Genomic DNA, 26337 nt, shown 5'->3' with positions numbered 1-26337 from the left:
TCAGTCAGATCATAAATGAAATGAACCCACACAAACATCTCTTAAAACTTTCTAACCTATGAATTTGAAATCACTGCCTCAGGGTAGTAGATTCAGTGTCTGCAATATACTCCTTAGGGGAGAGTAAGGTGAGCTCTAAGTCACCTTTTGCCTAAGGCTGACCTAATAGTGCTTCTGGCATTTTTTGTTTATTTTTATTTTTTTGAAAATACTTCATTGGGTCCCATTCAAAAAGTGCAGAGTTTGGAAAATTATGTAAATTAAAGTTGGTCTTTTGGTATGTTTGTCTTTTGCTAGATCAAGTTAATGTAGTTGGACAGAATTTCACTAAATTAAATAGTATGGTAGGAATTGTGTAAGTAGTGATACCGGAAGTAGTTGCTCTTTGAACTATGTCTTATTGGTCCAGGATGAGGTAAGGAGTTAGATAGAAATGATAAATCATTCCTTCTTTCTTTGAGAAAGTCTTAGTATAAAAAAAGTCAACTGAAATAAAGTGATTTACATTATTGCACAAGCTCCTAAACTACTTGTGAATCATAACAAATTTCATGAATCATTATTGATTTTTCCTTCTTTTGTTACATTGTATAAAGGACATTCAGAAATGGGCAGTTAAATCTCTAGAGGTGCTATGATTGAAATGACATAACATGCATTGTAAATTACTTCCAATAAAGATGGACATATACAATTTCTTAAGACACAATGAAGAACCAAAAATCCCACCATTTTTAAAATATAAATACCAATTTTTTAAAAATATATATGTTATTGATTTATTAGAGAGAGGAAGGGAGAGAGATAGAGTTAGAAACATGGATGAGAGCGAAACATGGATCAGCTGCCTCCTGCACATCTCCCACTGGGGATGTGCCCGCAACCCAGGTGGGACCCCTTAGTCCGCAGGCCGACGCTCCATCCACTGAGCCAAACCGGTTTCAACTTTTGTTTTGTTTTTTGACCCTAGATTGTAGGGTCACTTGAGTGAGGCAAAGCATCCTAGTATTAATGGAAAAGAGATACTCCTTCAGCACCCTTTTTCACTGCTATGATGGTGCTGTGTTGGACATGCTTCCCCCTTGCGTGTGTTATGCCAGGAAACCCACTGCCAGGGTGGCTGATAAGGCAGTCCAAGCCCTCAAGGGCCTGTGATAGAACCTCATGGTTGTCACAGGATCCTCAGTCCCAGTCCAGGTCATCAGTGCCGTCATGGCCAAACTCCTTCCGCACATGCACAGGGTATTTGCCCCACATCCGTGGTCTGCTGTTGCCTCTTTCCTCTTCACTGAGGCTGTCGCATTCATCAGAGCCTCCGGAATCTTCATCTCCATCACTGCTCTCCTCCTCTGGGTACTCATTGCGCCAATTATTCTCACTATTCTCATCATCTTCCTCTTCCTCAACGTCCTCTAGTTGTTCGCCATCATGCACCAGCTCCCACTCGTGCCTGAAGGGCTGCACAGAGAGGACCTTCTCAGTCCATCCTGGAGTGGCCGTCTCCGAGTAGTAAATGTCATACACATAGTCATCCTTGTGTTCCTCCCGGTGCCGGACACGTGGTCCATCCTCAGATATAGTCAACCGCTCGCGGAGCAACTCTCCAGCATTGCAAAGGGTCACATCTGGGTCAGGTCCTTTGCAGGAGGCGGCCTCTGGGTCTCCTTCTTCGTGGACCAGATCCAACAGCTGGAAGCCTGCGTCACTGTGGGCTTGTGGGTTTTCCCACGCATTCTCGGACTCCAGGTCATCCGAGAGAAGGTCCGAGGGTCGGCGGCTAGACACTAGCCTGTAGCGACCCTCCTGCTGGACCTTGCGAGTGGAAGCGCGGAGCTTGTGGCGGAGACGCTGAGGGGTGGCCCGGGGTTGGGGCAGAGCGCGCAGGAGCGGCTGGACCGGGTCCTCCTGGGAGCACACGGTAGCCACCCACTGGAAGACACTTGTCTCTGCTACTTTCTCCAGACCCTCGGGGGCCGTCCTTTGGACCTCCGACTCCACTGCATCTGTCCTGAGGCGCTTACAGGCGAGGACCAGGGCCTCGGCGGGCTCCTCGCTGCGCTTCCTCTTCACACGGAGCAGAGCCGTGCGACCAGCCTCCACAGCTGCTGGTGGTCGTGAAGCAGGTCCAGAGGCTCCCAAAGGTGTGGACTCTCCTTCAAACAATCCACAAAACAGCACCTAAAAGACAGGAAAGAGAAAACCGCTCCTCTCCGCGGAAATCTCCAGTCAAGGGCGAAAGGTCAATCCCATCTGAGAAGAAACCAGAGCGCCCTTGGCATCGCCAGAGTTCCTTTCCCCCAGACCTCCAACGCCTAGTTCACTTATGGTGGCCTTTCAGAAATAGAGGTATTTTCTGCCCAAAGTTTGCACAAGATGTTTTTCAAGTAAGTTCCTTATACTTAAAAAGGACCAGGTAAAAAAAAAAGTCTTTTAAAACTTGAAAAGGATTGTACTCTGCGCAGGGTATTATGGGTATGCAATTGAGGCTGAGCCATCACCCTTGACATTGTCCAGATTCCTCAGGAGTCACTGGGCGCCTCTGGAGTCCCCATTAGAGGGCGAAGCAGAGGTCAGGCTGACTGGGCTCTAAACCCCATTCTGGTACAACCATCGAAACTGGTTTTTTCCCTTTTATTTTTTTAATTGAATATGTATTCTTCAGATTATTAGAGTTGTTCCTCTTTTTCCCTCCATAGCTCCCCTCCACCCAGTTCCCACCCCAACCTCAGCCCTCACCCCCCGCCCCCCCACTGTCCTCATCCGTAGGTGCACGATTTTTGTCCAGTCTGTTCCCGGGTCCCCCATACCCCTCTCCCCCTCCCCCCGCCCCCCAAGAATAGTCAGTCCACTCCCTTTCTACGACCCTGATTCTATTATAATCACCAGTTTATTCTGTTCATCAGGTTGGCTGAGTGGAAAGAGCGATGGCCAAACTGTTCAATTCTGGCCACTTCTCTCTTACCAATGTTTCTTTCTTCTTCTTCTTTTTTTAAAAAATATATGTTATTGATTTTTTAGAGAGAGAAAGGGAGAGAGATAGAGTTAGAAACATCCACGAGTGAAAAACATCGATCAGCTGCCTTCTGCACATCTCCCACTGGGCATGTGCCCGTAACCCAGGTAAATGCCCTTGAAGGGAATCGAACCTGGGACCTTTCAGTCCGCAGGCCGACGCTCTATCAACTGAGCCAAACTGGTGTCGGCAAATCCCAATTTTTAAGAATTGTGTGACATTCAATCCAAATTATAGACCTTGATCAGTAACTGACCACTGATTATATGGACAACTCGAAGCAATGCACCCTGGGTAAATTATACTGATTACTTTGTGTGTGTGTATGCGTGTGCGTGTGTATGTGTTTTAACTAATGTTTGATTATTCTGTCTGGCAATTCATAGAGGTGTTAACATAAGAAACATCCTGCATGAACCTGTAGAGAATTTTTATAAGAGTTTGTTTGAGACAAACTGATGACATATGCCAGGGAGCAAGATCTCAAATGCTTCAGAGAGTAAAGGTTTTCAGCTTCTTTTATGCTTTTAAAATTAAGGAGGAAAGGTAAGGAAGATTACATGGAGGTGGGAGGAAGCAAGACCAGGATGGATTAGCAAATAGTTAATGAGATGATGTGCTCTCTAGAGAGTGTTTATGGATTATTTTCAATGGTGTGCTAACCTAGATACTCAGACACAATGGACAGGGATTGCTTAAAACAATGATAACCCTTTTACTAAAAAGTTATATATTGGAGCCTAACTACCCACCATGACCTGCCCAGTTTGAAATTTATGATCAGATCACCTTATAAGGTTACTTTTCAGAGAACCTCTTTTTTACTCTACTCCACAGTAGGCTGTCTAATTGTAAATCAACTCTCATAATTTTTGCTGTTACAAATTTGATTGATTTCTATAGTTGCACACATATATTTCTGTTTAGGCCTTTAAAATGTTCACAATTTACATTAAAAATAAATTAAGTGTATGCCTTGGAAAATTATACCGAAAATTAAAACTAACAAGCATTAAACAGACTGTCAAATCTCAGAGGGAAGGCAGAGAAGGGGGGGCGTGGTAAGAGATCAACCAAGGACTTGTATGCATGCATATAAGCTTAACCAGTGGACACAGACAGTAGGGGGGTGAGGGCATGTGGTAGGGGGTGAGAGCAGCCAAGGAGAGGTCAATGGGGGAAAAAGGAGACATATGTAATACTTTAAACATTAAATGATTTAAATTTAAAAAATAAAAATAAAAAATGATATTGTACAGACTAAAAATAGCCTGTCCCAATTCCCCTTCATCTATCAGTTGTGTGGAGTGATTTATCAAGCCCCCACTGCATCACAACTGTCCTTGGTTGGTATGGGTGGTCATGTTCTTGTTTCTATACAAGGGTTTGATCTATGAACTTACCCAAAGCTATACATTTGCTAAGTGGCCACATGATCTTGAATGAAAGTAGCTCAGGACATTACACATGCAAATAATATGGCATGAGGACATACTATGCAAGCTATGCATAAGTTAAACAAAGGGCATTTGCAAGTTTGCACATTCTTATAAAGAAGCATCATTGGGTGAAAGCAATTTTCATAATTTATCATCCATCAGTCCTAGGTGTTTGGAGGGAAAAGCATGAAGAGACAATACCTTAGGCAACTAGTCTCTCCAAAAAATTTTCAAGTCTCTACCCTGCAAGACTTTTGCGTAGTCCTGATATTCTCTTATGATTTGGGCTAATTTCTGCAGTGAGAGGTTAGTTAAAATCTGTCCCAAAGGCAAAAACAGAGCTTAAATCAGTCAAAGACAGCTTTGAGTGTTCTCAAGGATTTTTCAGTTTCCTTTTGTTGTTGTTTTGTTGTTGTTAGTATCCGAAACACATCTTTTTCTCACTCAAAACGTTTCTCCAAAATTGACTTTAGAGGAGGCATCTAGCAGCTTAAGCTTGTTTCAGTATTTTGCCAATAGCTATTGTCTTAAAAAACTACATTGTTATGCCAGTGTTCAGTTTCTATTATTTGACATATCTCAATACAAATAATGCAAGTAATTGCTCTTTATCAGACCGTCAACAAAGATCAAATACATATGTTGCAATTTCCCTTGTTTTTCAGCAAATTTTATGTGTGTATTGATCAGATATAGTTTATAAAATTAAATTTAAAGTTTTTAAAAACATTGGCAAATATTTTCACTTAGATGTAATTTTGAAAGAAATATACTTCTCAAAATACCACTATTTCCTTTGTTTAAAAATTTTATTGACAGCTGATAAAATACTTAGCTGGATTATGAATGTTAGATTGAAAACTAATTAATAAATGTAGATTTAAATTATTATGTTCTATTACTAGTAAAAAATGATTTAGTCCATAATGAACATCGGTTTGGTGATATGTTATATCCAGATATAGAAAATTAATGGCATATATTAAATTATAGGGAAATTACACCTTCAGTTTCGTTATGAGAAGCTTTTAAAATGCTATTTGTCATATCCTGTCATTCTGTCATTATGTAGCATTTATTTCATCACCACCAAACCGATATTATATGAAATGTTAAAGGGTCTTCTTTCAGAAGAAGAAAAACATATGAACAATAAAATATAATAAGTATACATCTACAGACAATTGAATTTGAAAAACAAAGTAAACAAGCAGAATAGAAACAAACCCATAAATGGGAGGACTATTTTGATGGTTGCCAGATGGGAGGGGGGTCCAGGAGATGGATGATAAAGGTGAAGGGATTAAGAAGTAAAAATTGTTTTTGTTTTGTTCATCAGTTTATGTTGTTCATTATATTCCATAAATGAGTGAGATCATGTGATATTTATACAGATCCAGAGACAGAGAAGCATCAATCAGACCATCAAACCTCAGAGGGAAGGTAGGGGAGGGTGGGGGTAAGGGGGAGAGATTAACCAAAAGACTTGTATGCATGCATACATATAAGCTTAACCAATGGACACAGACACCAGGGAGGTGAGGGCATGAGTGTGTGTGTGTGAGAGAAATGGGGGAATAAGGACACATATGTAATACCTTAATCAATAAAGAAAAAATAATAATTAATTAAATAAAAAAGCATAAATTGGTTATTACAGAATAGCCATGGGGATCTAAAGTACAGCATAGATAATATAATCAATAATATTGTAATTACTATGTATGGTGTCAGATGGGGACTAACTGGCTTTATGGGGGTGATCACTTAGTAAGCTGTATAATTTCTAATCACTGGGGTATACATCTGAAACTAATATAAATATAATATTGGATGGTAACTGTAATTAAAATTAAAAAAACTCATTTTCAAAAAAAGGAAGATATATATATATATATATATATATACTCTTCATTTTGAAGGTTTTTAGATATCTAAAATATGACTATTACTTGTGGTTCCATATTCTTTTATTGCCACTATGAAAAAATTTATATGATTTGATTCAAGTAGGAAATACATATTGCTTATTTGGAAAAATGATGTTTATTCTCATCTCATCCTGAGCACATGGTTTAAATTTAGTACACTTCAGAATTATAATTTTGCACTTATTAAAAGCATTTATTGTGATTACTGAAGATACTCTGTATAACTGAACAAAACTTTTATTTTATTAAATTATTTACAAAAACAATTATTATTTTTATTTATTCCCATTGAGGACTTTTAGAGAGGATGTAGAAGTGTGAAATATGTGGTTTTGAATAGTTACAAATTGGTAATTTATACGACTGTTTCTTTAAAGTTCACACATATTGTCTGTTCTCTGCTATAGAATATTTTTGAAAGTTAATTTATGCTATGTTTTCCATAATTTTTTTTTTGGAGGAAAATTTTGTCAAAATGATTTTTTAAGTTATGCATTCTCTCAACATTAATTTATTCAGTAACTTACCAAATGTCTATGTGGCTGCTACTACTTTTGATGACAATGGTTGGACAAAACACCTGGCTTTTTCGGAGCTTTTAACATGGGAGGCACAGTAAACAAAAACTACTTCCTAAATAAGGAAGTTACATAGTATGATCAAAGATGAAGGGCACAATGGGGGAAAATAGGTCATGGTGAGAAAAATGAAGATACTGGGAAGGGATGGGAGTTAACATTTTAAATAGGAAGCTTAGGGTAGTTATAGTGCAGGTGACATTTGAGCAAAAATATGAAAAGGTGAGAGGGTTTGTCAAGAGCTTTCAGCAGTAAGACCACTCCAGACAAAGGAATTGGCTATTGCAAAGGCCTTAAGGTTAGAACATGCCCGGCATGTCTGAGGAATTGCAAGGTGGCCTCTGTGAGTGAGTGAGGAGTACCCGGGAATGAGGTCACGGGGTTAAGTGAGTGGCTAGATCACTTAAAAGCTTAGATATCATTGTAAAACTCAAGCTTTTATATTTGAAAACTTACTTGCGAATTGAATTTCTGCTAATAGCTGAGAGTTCAAATGTCCATAACTTCAGGGAAGCTATACCAAGACAGAAGAAAAAAAAATCAGGTTTCAATACAGTGACAAATGCTATGAGATCCAAGTGTAGGGAATTATGGGAACACAGAAGAAGGCCACCAAAAGAAGACTGATATAATAGGTGACATTCTGTGACTACAGATTGGTTAATATTTTCTAAATTTTTACAGAAATGGATTCACACAGTATATATATATATATTTTTTTTATTGTCTGGGTTTTTTTCTCACAGCACAATTATTTTAAGAATGCCATAGATGTGTAAATCAATAGTTCATTTTTTTTTAATTCTGAGAAGTATTATTTTGTATGAATATATCATATTTTTTATCATTGCTGTGTTGATGGGCATTTATATTCTTTATAAATATTAGTGATTGAAAAATAAAGCAGATAAGAAATTCATGTACAGGTTTATGGATGAATCTAAGCATGGTTTTTCTTGAGTAAATGCCAGGAGTAAAGTGGCTAGTTTATATAACTGGGACACATTTAACATTTAAAATATTTTTCCAAAGTGGTCGTATGATATTAATGCCATCAGCAGTTTGTATTCTGTTGCTTCACAACCTTTCCTTGAGCAGGTATGAACAACCTTAATAATTTTAGCTATTTAAATAGATATGTAAGCATATCTCATTGTGATTTTAATATGTATTTCTTTTATGTCTAAATATAGAGCAGTAAAACAATTTTTTTTAGAGAGAAGAAATGAGAGACAGAAAAACATTGATGTGAGAGAGAATTATCAGTTGGTTGCCTCCTGAATGTGCCCCAACCTGGGATTGAACCCACACATGGGTATGTGCCCTAACCAGGAATTAAACCTGCCACCTTTTAGTGTATGGAACGACCCTCCAACCAACTGAGCCACACTGGGCAGAACCTGATGCATGTTTAAATGAGTAAAAGCTTATATTAAACTATGGGCCCAGTGCACGAATTTGTGCACCTTGAAAGGAACTGTGGGCCACGAGGCTGCAGTGGGCATGGGGCGGGTCTCAGCCCATCCTTCGCATCCCAGCCAGGCCCCTCCCACCACGGCTCACAGTTCCCTGTCTGCCTGCAGCCTTACTCTCCACTCCCGCCCAGGCTGCTCCCCACGCACTGATGGCGCTGGCCCCGCTTGCACCCGCTGATGGTGTGGAGCTATTGGGGCCGGTGACAGCAGCAGGTGCCAGTGGGGCCAGTGCCAGCAGTGGGTGTGAGCAGGGCTGGTGCTGGCAGTAGGTGCAAGTGCTGGAAGGGACCATGGTGTGTGGGAGCAAATAATCTTCAGTAACCACCAGAGGCTCACCCTTATGACAGCAACCAGTGCTCTGTCTTGGTCTGGCGGCCCCACTCACCTGCTCCACCATCCCACAGCGGTCAACACCCACTTATTCCAGGCTCTGCTGCCTGCTTCCCACACCTGCCACGTTACACGTGCGCCCCCTGGTGGTCAGCACAAGTCATAGCAACTGGTTGTTCCGGTGTTCTGCCGTTCCGTTTATTTGCATATAAGCGTTATTATATAGAATAGGACAGCAAATTATGAAAGCTAAATGAATGGCCTAATACTAGTTTATGGAGGAAAAGAGTGCATATTTTCTACAGTTTAGTAGTAGAATTCTTTTATAGAATTTATTTAGAATCCTACAGTACTATACTATAATGAGCACTTGTACATTACAATTTCGTGTGCAATAAACTTATTGGGATCACTACATTTCTTATCCAAATGAAGAAATTGTCTTGTATTTCATTTAAGGGTTTTGTGTGTTTTTTTGCCATAGGAATAAATTACATTGTTAGTTGCAGAGTTTTGCTAAATTCTAAATCTGTCCCTGATAAAAAAGCTTTTTCAGTGAGAAATCACTTTATACAAAACACAAAAGTTATATAAAACTCAATTGTGATACCATCCATATCTCTATGTTACAAAGTGATACCTCCATGTTAACTCTAAGGCAAATCATTGCCAGATGACTTCCTAACACTGATTGTATAGATGGAATGTAGTTTGACTAAAAGTTTTTATTTTATTGAGGCATAAACAGTTCAGAAAAAAATGTATTTGGAATGAAAGACCATGTTTTAAGAGTTATTCAGAGATTATAAATTGTGTATTTCCATCTTACTCTCTGCCTAGCACATAGTGAAAATTACTATAATACTTAAGCTAATTACCCAGACCTAAAAATATATATTAATAAGAATAAAATGTAAGATTTTTCTGGGACAGTTAACTATGAACTATATTCATTATTTCTAGCAGTTAAAGAGAAAGTGGCAGTAATATTGACTTTCAAATTACTTCAAGTTCATTGATTATAAGAATGCATTGAAAACAAACAAGCAAAAAATAATGTAAAGGAATTAAAAAAACAGAGATTGGCCTAATATACTCAATGTGTCTTAAAGTTATTAGAACCATTTATAACAAAACTTAGTGTTCAGATATTCATTATATAAACATATTCAGAAAATAAGTGTAAAACAATAATCAATGTGTATGGGAATGAAATCATTCTGACAAAGGACAATTTTATAGAGCTATTGCCTAAAACCATTGTTTTGCACTTCAGTGATTTTCATTTTAACATATAAAAATATAAAAATAATATCTAGGAATATGTAGATTGGTACCTTGGAACATGCACTCTAGTTGTTTACTGCTCAGTGTTTAAAAGTCAACAAGTTTAGAACTCTGTAAAGCATAGTATTATGGAAAAAAGGTAGCCCTCATCCTTTTCAAAGACAAAGCAGATGATGTATAAGCAACATCAGGGGAAAGAATCCACTTAGTAGTGTTGGTGGAAAAAAAGTGACAGATTTTCGTTGTTATTTTAGAACCATACTTAAAACAAAATATTGTGTTAATAGCCTTGAATAAAGTAAAAAAAAGAAAAAACACTATTGACAAGGACCTGGGAAAAACTATAAAGAAGACAAGTGGTAGTGATTTTACTATAGGAGTCATATACAATATGTTTCAGCAGTTTCCATGTATTTTTCTTAAAAAAGCTATTCCATTTAAATTAAAAAGAGCTCTATTCTCTTGCCGAGTAAAATAGGAGACATTATTTGTTTTTCAAATTAATCAATAAAATAAATCAGCATATTTTTAGGAAACAGACATGTACACTAAGTTAAAATAACAGTTTGGATTTGCCCAGCAAACATTAAACTCCTTGCCACCAGCTAAATCTGGATTCTGCCAGGTGACAAAGGCCATGTTCCGTACTGCTCACAGCATGATACAAAGCCATGTCCCCTTGGCACCCACCTTTCCTGTTGATATGCTGTGCTCTATTGTTTAGATATGCACAGATTGTCCGACATAGAGACCTCTGTTTTGTGGGTATATGGGGGAGTGCGTATTCATTCTCAGAAATGGGCATTTCTTAAAGCAAATTGATGATACAATAATTCACCTTAGTCTTGTCATTGAAAGAACATTGCTCTCTCAAAATTTTTGGTCCTGCAACTTTAGTTTTCTAAATTCATTGTAATATAGCAATTATATTGCATATTTCATCAGACATCTTTAAACCTTAGAAAGCATGAGTCATTTTATCAATATGCACTTTATGTACACAACACTAAGGATAGAGCAAAGCAAATTAAATTTAAACAAATTAAATTTGTTTTTTTAAATTTTTATGTATACCGTAAGTAGATGACATTGGTTAACACGGAAAACAGTTCTTATGAATCAAAAGAGGGAGTATCACCTTGTTAATACAATACATGGATATGATTCTCAAGTTTTACCTTGAAAAACTGTCAAGCATCCATTTAGATCATTCATTTAAACAATATTTCTTGAATATATTAAATGTTTACGATGCGGCAGTAATTTTTTAAGTTCAAGGTACATGGATAATACACAATTTGTAAGTTTCCTAGCTCCTTTTGTATTTTGGTTACACTCAAGTCTCCCCTCCCCCATACCTTCATTAAACTTAGACATTAATTTATTATTTTAGAGATATCCTAATGATTTAAGTGCATGCTACTATCATTACTTCCTTTATGTTTTTAAAAGTCACCGAATAAAGATTAAATTTCCATTGTTTCACTAATATTTTGTGGAAGACTGATAATAAAGACAGAACAATAAACAAAAAATGCCCATGTTCAACACCTCATTCATCAGTGTGTTGCTCTATCCTTAGTGTTGTGAACATAAAATGCAGGTTGATAAAAAGCTAAGGTTTAATGATGTCTGATGAAATAAGCATATTACAATTAATTTAAAAACTAAAGTTCCAGGACCAAAAACTTTGAGAAAGCAATGATATATCAATAATAAAACTAACATAAATTATTATATTTGCTTTCAGAAATGCCATTTCTGAGAATAAATACTTTGAGGGTAGTTAGTGAGAACTACTAAACCAATGACAGCAGGAAATAAACTAGCTAAATGGCATTTTACAGTTAGTCATACCTGGTTATATAATTTTAAAGAAAATCTAGAGCATAACATGTGACCATATACCCGCCCTAGATATATAAAAACTGATTGTGTTTTTAAGTATGACATTTTAAAAATTATTCTTTCCTGTTTCTGACATCCTGAAAAGTAATGATCTGGGTACTTCATCATGTATGATTATTAAAAAACAATTATAAAAACCACCTCTCACTCCACCATTAACATTATTTAAAAATATTTATATATTTTAATAACTTATTTTCTTGTATTATGTAATAGGGCAGATAAAGAGAAAGAAACCTATTGGCTTTCCCATTGCTTTTATCTTAGTTACAAGCCTCATCTCATAAAATCAATAATACCACTCATGGGCATGTCCTAAGCTGAAACAACACTAGTTCTTCTCTTCTAAGCCACCAGTGCCACTGAGTCTTGCTATCAAACTGCAGTTTATATCTTCTGGCTCACAATACTTAGTCAGTAATTTCAATTCTATGAGGATCTCCAGGGACATTTTGAAAACATGGATCTTTTTAAAGGTTATTATTATGTGACATGAAGGCATTCTACAGCAAATTATTAAATTGTTGGTCTTCTATCAGTTTGGATAAGCCATCAATGTGATGATATGCTGACATTTAAGTGTTAAATAAAAATGACAAATTGTGTGGTCAACAACATTCTCTACTGATTGACTACACTAGACAATAAAGATGTTCCCTCTTTCACACCAGATACAATTCTTCGGGAAATCTATGGACAGTAAGTCTCAGCAGATCTAGCTGATACATACGTGTATCTCCACTTAGGTTCTTCCTCATACGGTCATTTTCTAATGCAAATCCGCATGTTCCAACCTTAAAACCAACTACATGTAAACCTTTCGCTTTCCATAGGTGAATTTTAACTTCTTTACTTAACAAAAACTTATCTCATATAAACCCTTTGAATTTTTCTAATGATACCATTCTTTTCTTTACTCTCATCTTTGTCCATCTTTTAAAACTGAACTCCTCACCAGTTCTATTATTAATTTTATCACATTGTGTTTTGTTTTGTTTTTAAAGAATCTGGAGCAACTACTCCATCAAACATGTCAAGTATTTCCATCCTCACTAGCACTTGACCTTTGCAGGTCTGTTCCAGAATTCCTTTTGTCAAATGGGGTGGGGATAAAAAACAATCAAAGTGTACCTTCCTTTAAAACATTAGTTTTTACTCCTTCTTGACGTAGCAGAATGTCTCAATATAACAAATTAGAAATGCTATTCCCATTTCCCCACAATTATTCCTTTTAATCCCTCTACATGATGGTGTAAAATCCAATGCAATTAAATTCTTAATGCAAAGAATAATCTTTTAATTTCCGAATGTGCTGCATTATCTAAGGTTTTATTATGCATGTTGTACTTTATTTGGTTTATATCTCCCTATTCTTCACTTCCATGCTTGGCTGCTGCTTCATGGGATTTTCCTGATTCTATATTATACCAATCAAACATCCAGTGTATATTTCAGTCTTTAAAATCTTCTTCAACTAAAGTATTGTTTGAAAAAGATTCATTTTTTTATCTAGCTAATTATCAAATGAATTTTATGCCTCAAGCATTAACTATATTTTCCAACATTCAATTGTTGGAACTCTTCTATTTTCAATCTGAGAAGTTAGGAATATCCTGTGAATCATATTGTCCATGCTCTCTTCTATTTTTCTAGTTTCATGCTCTGTATATAACTCTATGCTGCCTATAGAAAGCTCATTTTAAGAAAAACACACAAGCAGGTTAACAGTAAATAGATAGGTAAGTATATGACATGCTGAAACTAATCAAATAAAACTGAAGGAGCTATCTTGCCAGATAAAGTACATTTAAGAATAAAGAATATTACTAGGGGAAAGAATGTCTTTTATATTGATAAAATTTTAATTAATAGAGAGATATAAACCACACTTAATATTCATGTTCCTATATTCTAGCACTTTAAATATCTGGTGAAAAAGCTAATAGAAATTAAATGGGAAATAGACAAATCTAGACATATATCCTGAGGTTTCATCACTGACCTCTTAATAATTAATAAAACAAGTAGGAAAAAATTAGTAGAATATAAATGTTTTGAACAATTCTATCAACCAGATACACCTAAAGTGACATTGATAGAGTACTTTGCCCAATAAATTAGTTACAAATTATTTCAAACAATGCATTTTTTAGAAAAAAAGTGAAATGAATATAAAAAATGTATTTCAAAATGTATTTTGAAAATCCTCAAATATTGAAAGCCAAATAATACACACATAGGTTCAAGAGAGAACTTAGCCAGTTTTTCTCAGGGTGTAGAGCATCAGCTGGCAGACCGAAGGTCCCGGGTTTGTTTGTTTGTTTGTTTGTTTTGCTATAAATATTTATTTATTTATTTTTATTAAATCTTTATTGTTCAGATTATTGCATTAGTTACTCTTTTTCCCCACCATAACTCCCCTCCACCCAGTTCCAACCCCACCCTCTGCCCTCACTCCCCACCCACTGTCCTCATCCATAGGTGCATGATTGTTGTCTAATCTCTTCACTCACTCCCACACCCTTTTCTGCCCCCCTCCCCCCGCCCAAGAATAGTCAGTCCATTCCCTTTCTATGTCCCTGATTCTATTACAATCACCAGTTCATCAGATTATTTATTCACTTGATTTATAGATTCACTTGTTGATAGATGTGTATTTGTTGTTCATAATTTGTATCTTTACCTTTTTCTTCTTCTTCCTCTTCTTACAGGATACCTTTCAGCATTTCATATAATACTGGTTTGGTAGTGATGAACTCCTTTAGCTTTTTCTTATCTGTGAAGCTCTTTATCTGGCCTTCACTTCTGAATGATAGCTTTGCTGGATAAAGTAGTCTTGGTTGTAGGTTCTTGGTATTCATCACTTTGAATATTTCTTGCCATTCCCTTCTGGCCTGCAAAGTTTCTGTTGAGAAATCAGCTGACAGTCGTATGGGTACTCCCTTGTAGGTAACTGATTTTCTTTCTCTTGCTGCTTTTAGGATTCTCTCTTTGTCTTTTGCTCTTGGCATTTTAATTATGATGTGTCTTGGTGTGGTCCTCTTTGGATTCCTTTTGTTTGGAGTTCTCTGTGCTTCCTGGACTTGGAAGTCTATTCCTTTCACCAGGTAGGGGAAGTTTTCTGTCATTATTTCTTCAAACAGGTTTTCAATATCTTGCTCTCTCTCATCTTTTGGCACCCCTATAATTCTGATGTTGGTACGTTTGAAGCTGTCCCAGAGGCTCCTTACACTATCTTCATATTTTTGGATTCTTTTTTCATTTTGCTTTTCTGGTTGGGTGTTTTTTGCTTCTTCATATTTCAAATCTTTGACTTGATCCTTGCGACCCTCTGGTCTGCTGTTGGGAGTCTGTATAATCTTTATTTCAGTCAGTGTATGCTTAATTTCTAGTTGGTCCTTTATCACAACATCGAGGGTCTCATTAGATTTCTTGAGGATCTCACTACATTTATCGGCGGTCTCACCAGTCTTTTTGAGGGCCTTACTCAATTTATCGGCGGCTTCTAAACAGTTCTTTAAAGACCTTAAAAGTGTGGTTTTGAACTCTATATCCAACAGTTTGCTTTCCTCCAATTCTGTCGTTTGTGTCCTGTTTCTTTGTCTCGGCATTTTTTATGCTTCGCTGTGTCGATAGAGTGCCTTTCTGTGCCAAGTGTCCCAATTACCTGAGGTAGACACTCTTGGTGCACCCCCTTGTGGGCTTTGTGCACAGTCTTGTTGTGGTTAAGCCTTGATTGTTGTAGTTATCACTGTGAGGAATTGACCTCCAGGCCAATTGGCTGTGAGAATCAGCTGTGTCTGCGGTGGGAGAACTTCTGTGCTGGAGACACCCCTCTGGTGCTAGACTTCCTTCGATGGGGCTTTGGTGCTCACTGAGTCTGCCCCCTGAGTGTGTCTTTTATGGTTCCACAGAGCTGCAAGCTGGATGGTCCCACTCTGACCTCTGGGCTTCCTGGCTCCTGGATCTCTAGGGAGGTGCTAATCTAGCCTTTGCCTGAGGCTATCCAGCAAAAGCCTCCCTGCAGGGCTTGGGCGGGGCGGGTCCCAAGGGATCAACAGGGCAGGGTTAGCAATTATGGCTGCTCTCAGTCTTGCCCTCAGAGGCTCTGCTTCTCAGTGTCCCAGTAGTCGCTACAAGCCCCACAGAGAGAAAGCTGCCCTAGGGTTCTGAGCGATGCCAGACAGTCCCGCTTCTCCCGTATGAGTGTGAGTCCTTAGAGACTCGCCCGGAACTGGAGCTCAGAGCCTGAGACTCCCTCCCGATTGAAAACGACAACCGCGCCCTCAGCCTCCAGCCCACTCCGCTTGCACTCTGCACCTTAGTATTTTACTTCAGCACTGCGCCTCCTCTGAGCCTCGGTATGCTTTTCTCTTTCCTCCTAGTTGTAGAACTTCCACTCAGCCAGCTTTCCTGTGGTTCTGGATGATGTCCGTTCCGTGTTTTAGTTGTATTTTTGAAGTGGTTGTTCTAGGCAGCAAACTCCCGTGTTTACCTATGCCGCCATCTTGGTTTCTCTCCGGTCCCAGGTTTGATCCAAGTCAAGGGCACATGCTAGGGTTGCAGGCTCAATCCCCAGAAGGGTGGTATGCAGGAGGCAAATGATCAATGATTCTCTATCGTCATTGATGTTTCTATCTCCCTCTACCTCTCTGAAGTCAATAAAAATATATTTTTAAAAAAGATAATTTGGAAAGTATTTTTATGTCAATGAAAAGGAACACCCAGCATATAACTTTGGGGGATTCAGCTAATACAATACTTAGATGAACATTTTTGACACATATTATAAAAGAGGAGTTTCCAAATCAATGAGCTCAGCTTCCATCTTTTAAGAAAATAGAAAGATGAAACATTAAAAAATGTTCAGTGTCATAAGTCATCAGGAAAATGCAAATTTAGGAGAGCTAAAATTACAGCAACTCTTCATACCAAGGATTGGTGAAGATGTTGAGAATCTTGGACCTTCTTTTACTGCTGATAGAAATGAAAAATGGCACAACCACTTTGGAAAACAATTTGGCCATTTCTTAATGGGTTAAATATCCACCTATCAAATATTTAAAAAATAAAAAGCTTGCCATAAAACTAGACAAATAGATTATAGAAAAGTAAACTAAAGATAAGCTAAAAAAATTCAATTACATTCATAAGAAGAGGAGTACATATTTTACTACACTGAGATACAACTATCAAATGTATTAAAATGAACAAGTTTGCCAATTTTAAAATGTAAACATTCTATATATTTAAACTAACTGAAAATAAATAAAATCACCCTCAAACACTGAAATCAAACTGAAGCATTTTAACCTAATTGTATGTTAAAATTAGTAGAATAAACCACACAGAAAAAAATTAATGGAAGCTTTTTATATAAAATTGCCTATATTAAAAAATAACTTTTATGTAAAAAATAGAACAACAATAGGGTAAAAAGGCAAGCTGTAGCCCAGTAAACAATATTCAAAACACAGATGGACAAAAAACTCACCTTATGTAACAAAAGTCAGAAAGACAATGTGTAGAAGAGCAATTCTGAATAACAAGCAAATATGTGGAAAAAAAACATCAAGTTATTGAAGAATAACAAATTTCAAATGATATCATTTCACAGTCATCATACTTGCAAAACACCTGAAGTTCTAAAATATAAAGTACTACAAATAAGAAACCCCAAATGATAATGGTAGGTATATAAAATCATAAAAATATTTGGAAAAAATTGGAAAATATATAATAAATTTTAAGGCACACTCCAAGTTAGCTTTTTAGTATACAAGCTAGCCATACATTGTAGAATGATTTAATAAGACTAGCAAAACATTAATGCCTATCAGTAGGGAGATGTAAATATAAATTTGGGTATACATATATTAGAATTAGAGGACTGATGCATGAAAACTCATGCACTCAGGGGGTCCCTCAGCTTGGCCTGTTCCCTTTTGTAGCCCAGGACCCCTTGGGGTATGTCCACCTGCCAGCTTAGGTCTGCTCCCTGGGGGTTCAGACCTAAGCTGGCAATCAGACATCCCTCTGGCAGTCTGGGAGCCCTTGGGGGATGTCCACCTGCCAGCTTAGGCCCACTGCCTGGGGGAGTCAGATATCCTTAGCGCTGCTGAGGAGTTGGGGGAGGCTCCCACCACCATCGCTGTGCTTACAGCTGTCAGCCTGGCTTATGGCTGAGCGGAGCTCTCCCAGTGGGAGTGCACTGTCCACCAGGAAGCAGCTCCTGCATTGAGCGACTGCCCCTGGTAGTAAGTGTGCATCATAGCAATTGGTAGTTCCCTGTCGTCCCCTGTTAGGGTCAATTTGCATATTACCCTTTTATTATATAGGACTAGAGGCCTGATGCACGAAATTCATGCAAGAGTAGGCCTTCCTTCCCCTGGCTTCCAGCACTGACTTCCCTCTTGCACCTGAGACCCAGGCTTCCTTCCAGCTGCCAGCAGGCACCTGGGACACGGGCTTCTCCCTGGCCACCCGCAGGCACCTGGGACCCAGGCTTCCCTCGCAGCCCCGGCTGCATCTGGAAGGACATCTGATCTAATTAGCATATTACCCTTTTATTATTATAGATACAATACATGATGCATTAGAAAAAATCCAAGCAGATCAGATCTGTGTGTATTGACATAAAAATTACCTTAAAATATGATATTGTATGTAAAGGAAACAGATGATACAAGAAGTATAAGTCATTTATGTGAAATTTAAAATGAAAACTACAGATATGGAACTATAATACAGATTTTCTCTACTATCCATTGGTAGAGAATTATTATGAAACATTTCCTATGAAAGAGGGTAATGTGAAAAATATTCCCTACTCTCTGAAAGTTTGTGTTACACTACTTCACTTTTACAAAAAAGTAACATTAGTATCTGTTTTGCTAACAGAAAGAAATCTGAAAAGGGTTTTTGCTTTTACCAAAAAAGCTCTACCGTACTCTATTTGGAAAGTGAGGGTCACCTGTAACCCTAAAACCATGGACAGCAAAAATAACCACTAATTTCTAGTGAGGGAAGAATAACAGTTAGTTAATGGAGTCTGGTATGAACAGAATGAGGATAAAAGTCTGTATTTAATCTTTTTTTAACACCTGGTTTGTATGCATATGTGTGTTTGGTACATTACCTTATGCTGTTTGTAAAATTAGAGCAAAAATAAAAATAACTGAAATTTCATGTGCACCTTTGTGAAGATTATAGAATTCCAAGTTACTTTTTGGAGATGTTGTTATAGCACCTTAAAGCCAAAGGGTGAATCTCTTATTATTAAAGCAAAACCCAAAACCTAACAAATGAAACAAATTTTAAATATTTAATGGTATCATACAATTTTATTATCTTGTGGTTCCAACCTCTTTGATGGGTTTTGAAAGCTGTTACTTGTAGTGGTTTCGAAGTTTTAGCTTTTTTTTTCTTTCTTTTCTAAATTATATGCCTGATCTGTAAACTTTTCTAATCCTCTTTAAGTATTTTAGGCCTAAAATATCCTTGTTAAAAATTATGCAAATCTTCATTATAAGACTTTACAAAGAACTTGTTTGGCTTTTAGTCTATCCTTTTTAAGATGACTGTTATCCAATAATCCTCACTTGATTGTTTTTCCATTGGGAATTTCTCAGGTCCTCCCAAGTGATGCATGAAGACTTTCTGGGCAATATATATAAATTAATACATATACTTTTAAAAAATGTATTAATAAGTAATAATTTATGGAGTTAAAATGTAATATTCTAATCTGTGATTCTAGAATTGATTATCTTTTATTAGTGGAATTCAGTATTTTCTTCTATATCTAATAACCAGTTTCACATAGAAGATAACTTATGTCATATATAAATAATAATGGCATTCATTATGTAGAAAATTCTGGCAAAACAATATGCAAAATAGTCTATTAAGTACAACAAACTGTTCAAATAATGGAATCTTGAGTAGATATTTTGAAAAGTATGCTAAGGGCAATTCTGCTCATTGTGTGGTAATCAGGAACAATAATTTAAAGATTACTTCCTAAGGTTATAATTGATTATTTATGTAAAGCATTTTATTGTGTTTTAGTCAACTTTTAGAAAATGAGTTAGGTGCTTAGGTTAATATATGTTACATATTTTCCCCATTTAAGATAAAAAACACCCCTCTCCTAATTGCTGTGTGTGTGTGTGTGTGTGTGTGTGTGTTTGTGTGTAGTGTGTAGAACCTGTTTTCAAGATTGGATATGAGAGACCTGTTTACCTAGTTAGGGTCATTTTTAGGATACCCCATCACTTTTATTTCATCTAAATTCAATTCACATGTTGAAAAGTGATTTGTAGGTGGTTTTCATAAGTGGTATTTTTTGGCTTGTGATTGCAGACTTCTAGATGATTCTTCAAGTCGGCATTCTTTTCTTTATGCAGCTATATTACATCTTATTTCTCTTATTTGTTGCTCAACTCAAGCCAATAGATTGTGAGTAAAAAGTAATTGACATTATTTTTCATAAAACCTTTCATGCTTTTCTCTCCACTTGACAATGGCTGGAATTACAAGGACACCTAGAGTAAACCCCCATGTATACTTTAATAACTTTGTATTGCAGAAAGAATGACTAATTAATAAATGTGTTATGTAACTGTAGTTGAAGGCTCTCGGTTGGTGTTACTTGAAAATAATTCACCAAGTCTGGCCGGTGAGGCTCAGTTGCTTGGGCATTGTTCTGTGCACCAAAAGGTTGCTGGCTTGAATCGGGTCAGGGCACATGCCTGGGTTGCAGGCTCAATCTCTGGTAGGAGAGCGTGCAGAAGGCAGCTAATCGATGTTTCACTCTCACATTGATGTTTCTCTCTCTCTCCCTCTCCCTTCTCTCTCTAAAAATAAATAAAAATATTAAAAAATTAAGTCACACAGAAACAGACACATACAATTTTCCAATTATCCTTTATGGGATATTTGAGGAGTGTTTGCTTCCACCCACCATTAAAAATGTCACCCTGGCCACTGTGGCTCAATTGGCTGAGCTTTGTCACATACACCAAAAGGTTGCTGGTTCGATTCTGGGCACATACCTAATTTGCGGGTTTGGTCCCCAGATGGGGTACATGTGGGAGGCAACTGATCAATATTTCTCTCTCACATTGATGTTTCTCTCTCCCTCTCCCTTTCTCTGCCTAAAATCAATAAAAACATTTTTAAATGTCTTTTAGAAACACTGGGGATATAGCAAATACAGTCACTAAGGTGTTTGAGTGCCTAGCATAGGACCTGATTGTGAAGGGTGCACTGATCTATTTAAGCCTATATATGTATACTAGAGGCCCAGTGCACGAAATTCGTACATGGGTAGGGTCCTGAGGCCTGGCTTGCGATCAGGGCTGATTGGGGCCTTCTGGCTGCCAGCTGGGGCCTTCCTTCATTCCGTGCTGCCCCTCGGTGGTCAGCACACGTCATAACGAGGACAATTTGCATATTAGGCTTTTAAATAGAGATGTATAGTATATATATATATATATATATATATATATGAAATCATTTATAAGTTGTGGGTCCTCCAACTTCATATGTGTTTTATTGTGTGTTGATTCAGGCTTCACTATTTCAATTAACTTGGGACACGTTTTTGTCTCATTATCCAGCTATCGTGAATCTTCATATCTAACTTCTTATGAAACGAAAACCAAGAGCTGCAGCTTCAACACCACTTGCCATAATTAATAGTTTGTTCTAGAAAATTATTTTGTGCATTGCAGTGTTTTAATGTTAACTTTAAAGAGTTCTTTTCTCTATCATTGTTATAGTTTTGTCATGGGGGCATAACAGGTGGAAGATGCACAAGTCATGATTTCTTATACCATCTGGATCAGTATTGCAACATATATTTATTATAATTAAGCTTTTTTTCTGGCTCACCTTTCTTTCCAATATTAAATCTTACAATTAAAACTGATAATGAAGCACAACAGACTACAGAATTCAATTACTGTATTAACACTCCGGTGTGGGGTGAATTTCCCGCCAAAATATAAGATGGCGTGGGCAATTATTTAGGTTTCCCGCGCAAAATCAGGGATTTTTATGATACCTATTACCCCAATGGGTATGAAACGGTTCGCATACGCAGGTAGGTATCTTTGTGAACGGCAAACAAACAAATATTTGGTAATACGCAGTTACAATCGGCCCGAGTTTACACGTTTCCCGCACTCCACCGCAAATCTATATGAACCGAGTTAAGACGGCTCCCGCAGAGTACGCGCAATTCACGCGAGCCGACTTAACTCGTTTCCCGCACTCCAAGTGTTAAAATGAAATATTCGAAGTCTTTCATTGGATTTTCCCCCACTAATTAAATCAAAAGCAATATGTAATAAATGTTATGTTACAAAATACCATACTGATTAGCAGATGTAAAAACTCCTTCTTTTTAAGGCCTTGAAAAGTAGAATCAAGGCATCATTTAGATAATGACTTGAGAGTGACAGGACTGCAAATCATATCTATTTTATATGTACCCAATCATTGCAATAATAACTGTATAATTTGGTGTGCAGAATCCAAACAGCAGTTCATGGTATGGTAATAGTCATTTTAATCTTTGATGTTTAATCAGATGTTTATAGAAATATAGTCATTTAATGTTTTTATTGTTTATATGAATATGTAATTTCTCCTCATTTTTACTCATTCCCTGATCTGCAGTTAAGTATATTTAATAATCAGTGCTGAAATTCCTTTCTATTGTATGGATTACATTATATGCTGCAGGCACAAAGCAAGAGAAAATAATGGAGCTTTCAAATACTTACGCTTCTTGTCTCCAATGAATATAAGATAATTGCATTAAGAAAGAGGCAAAATGTTATGCTTTTATCTAAGGAAATGGTTATCATTGTCTAACAAAGAATGAAATAAACTATGTAGATAAAGACTTTACCTCGATCCAACATAAGTCATGCAAAACTAACACATTTATCCTAAATGTCTCTAAAATTTGAGAATGTATTCTTTGTTTGAATAAAAAAGGGCTGGAAACAGGTAAGCTGTATTGCATTAAAAGTAGAAAAATATGAATATTTTGTCAACACAACTGTCCTTAATTTCATTGAGGATATATATATATATAATCATGGCCATGTAATATATGTAAGGAAAATAATCACACAGATAAAACATGAATTAACTGGATGGTGATTAAACAGAAGCACACACTTTTATTTATATGTGTCAACACTAAAATTACTTATAGAAAAAGTTTACTTATTTACACAAGTATTCCAGTATGCATAGTTTTCTATAAAGCAATGAGCAAATCTATGTGCATGTTTATTTAATGCTTATTATAATCTAACATAATTTTTCAAATGGGAGCCTATAATTTAGATAGTTTAAGTAACCTACCCAAATGGACCTGCTATTTCATGGCCAAGTGAGTAATCAAGATTGTCTTACTAGTCAACCAATGCTTAGGAACATGGTTGTGTAATGTAGGAGTCAGAATACAGCCACAGGACAGATCAAGCTTACACAAGTGCTTACTGTATAAAGGGAGGAGGTCAGATTCTCAGAAAATGTGTTGCAGTGCAATAGAAAATTGCTGTGAAAACGTTATGGTTCTCTTCATATGTGTATGTTATGATTCTCTTTATAAGTATGTATATACTCAAGTTAAACATGCATCTATTTGAAATAATCTTTTTCATTTATGAAAGCAATTTCTCCCGATTGAAATTTTAAGCCTGCATTTTATACATAAAATCCAAGCTCAAAAAATACCTCACATAGTCTCACAATTCGCTCCCATTCTCATTTAATATTTATTTCAATTCTTCACAAGAAAATGCTAAACAATAATGTATGTTTTTTTTCTGTAACAGGCATTCACTAAATTACAATATTGATAGAAAAGAACACTTTACTAAATGTGTATAACAGTTTTTCTTTGTGTAGAAAAACAAAATGAAAAAAGAGTATATTCTTAATCTTGCTGTTTGCTGCTAGATGAAGTTACATTTCGGAAAATGCTTTTTTTACTCCACCATCATCTTTTAACTACAAGAATACAAATGTAAGCAAGTTGGACATATTATCCTATGAGAAAAACTGCAGTTTGATGGCTAATAGACTGAAGTTTGGAGTCATACCATGGATCTCAGAGAATTTATTTACCTCAATTCATCTTAATTTTTTTTTTGTAAACGCAAATGTCACTACTTCCCTGATATGTTTATTGTGAATTTTTTCATAAGTGCTAATTTTTAAAGTCTTGGCATGTACACAGGCCACAAAGAGTAGTAGTCTAGTCAAACATTTTAAATCCTGGGTTCTGGATTCAGAAAGGGTACACATCTCTGCTAATGGCTATTAGATATGTGATCAGAGGTATACTAACCACTCTAGAGCTCAGTTTCACATCCACACAATTGGAATTTCTAAAGTTTCCTCTGCATATGAGTGGAAACTATTATCTGGGTGTGTCCTATGTACAGCTCGCTCTCAGCATAGTTAGCAATCCTCTGTTTCATGGTCATTATTATCAAAAGCCACATTATTAATAGCAGCAGAATGAGGAAGGAAGGAGTAGAAAATGCCTAATGTGATATAATGTTGATGATGATAATATATCTGATGAAAATAATTTTTTAAATATATTTTATTGAATTTTTACAGAGAATAAGGGAGAGGGATAAAGAGTTAGAAACATCAATCAGCTGCCTGCTGAAGCCCCCCTACTAAGGATGTGCCTGCAACCAAGGCACACGCCCTTGACCGGAATCGAACCTGGGACCCTTCAGTCCCCAGGCTGATGCTCTATCCACTGAGCCAAACCGGTTAGGGCTGAAAATAATTTTTAATATTGAAATGTTTACTTCAAATAATGTATTGTTGTGCTTTCAATGTAATCTTATAAAAAAGAAAAAAAGTTTGTTATTTTGCCTAAAGTGAAATAATTGAGATTTTAAAAATATCTCCATATATAGAAAAAACTGAAGTACATTTCATTTAAACAAAATTGTCTAAGGTACTGGTTTGAAAAAGAAACACATATATATGTGTGTGTGTTATTTATTTATATGTAATATATAATATTAATATATCTGTATGTAAAGCATTTTTATATATAATGGCAGCAAAAATTGGAAATTATCTTAAATGTTATATTAGAGGAAGAAGAAGGACTCTGTCTTCTTTTACTAGGTAAATTGGGTCCTACAACCAAAGATTTGAAATCCTCATATCACGCAATCTCTGGTCACATCATTTATACTTAGAATTCTTTTTTTTTTTTTCTACTTTCAAGGAAGCACTCACGATTAAGACACATCAAGATATTTAGAAATTGAAGATTCTTAGACAACTATACCGACAGTTCAGGGAATTTGTCTGTTTTAGGTTACTGCAATAAACCCATTACTAAGAATAGTACTTGATAAATAGTGCATAGAGTCTATAAATATTTGCCAAATGCCAGTGGTGCTCTTATTTCATTGACCCAATCAGTTTTTATATGTCTTTTACCTCATCCCCAACCAAGATCTAAGTCCATATCCACTGCTTTGAGCATTTCTTAGCAGATAGCATTTTGAAGTCTAAGACTATCCTCCCAATAGAATGTATCAGGAAACCTCAGCGTCATCTCAGTCATTAAAAATTATTTTCTCATTCTCAGTGGCAGAGATTTTTTTTAAAGTAGGATGCCCCCAGAAAAACTCTCATACACTTAATAAAATTCATCAAGAACTTTGTGAGTTGGTTCTAATGCATCTAGGTCAAGCTCATGGAGTTGTACTATTATCTGAAAATGTGTGAAGATTGGAATAAGAATAATTAGCAATGCAGCCAAGATCTAAGAAACTTAAACCATCTGTCTATTACCAAGTGCTTTGATGCACTGTCATTGTACTGATGGGAGTATGAGGAGAGCATGGATCAATCAGATAAAACATTTTACAGTATGCTTGCTTTATTGGAGTTGTTAGAAACATAATGCTCATATTTCTTTAGAGAATGTGACATGCATTTTATGAGTAATTGCCGGGAGCCGGTCCATCCTTGCTGCTTGACACAATCGCTGCAGGAAAGAAACATCTGCACAGCATATGTTTCAATGGACCTGGCATATATAGCATACTGTTCTTGATATGTTTGCTCCTTTTAGCGCCATGTGTCTTAACCAAGGTCACCTCTCTGAGAAAGGTTGTTTCCCCAGGTGGAGATCATTCCCTGAGGTTAGGGAGGGGATACAACCCCTTAATTAGTGCCAGGCGGGTAGTTAAGCTACATAATCTTTACTCCCTGGAATGGAGATAAGAAACGCCCTAACCTTTGTAATAGAAATTGACAGGATTAAAATCCGCTGGTATAAATATAGATGTAACAAGACAATAATCA

The 26337-nt window shown here is 36.6% G+C and overlaps 1 pseudogene; it reads right to left on the bottom strand.

Moving 5' to 3' along the window:
- Window positions 1–1182: 1182 nt before the first annotated feature.
- On the bottom strand, window positions 1183–10692 carry LOC138996066 (probable RNA polymerase II nuclear localization protein SLC7A6OS pseudogene; annotated as a pseudogene).
- Window positions 10693–26337: the final 15645 nt, after the last annotated feature.

The sequence above is a fragment of the Myotis yumanensis genome, unplaced genomic scaffold (genome assembly GCF_028538775.1).
Source record: "Myotis yumanensis isolate MYYU_CA2020_CCGP unplaced genomic scaffold, mMyoYum1.0.hap1 SCAF_1, whole genome shotgun sequence".
NCBI classification, from domain to species: Eukaryota; Metazoa; Chordata; class Mammalia; order Chiroptera; family Vespertilionidae; genus Myotis; species Myotis yumanensis.
The sequence above is the reverse complement of the archived record's forward strand: the minus strand, read 5'-3'. Positions and strand labels throughout refer to the sequence as shown.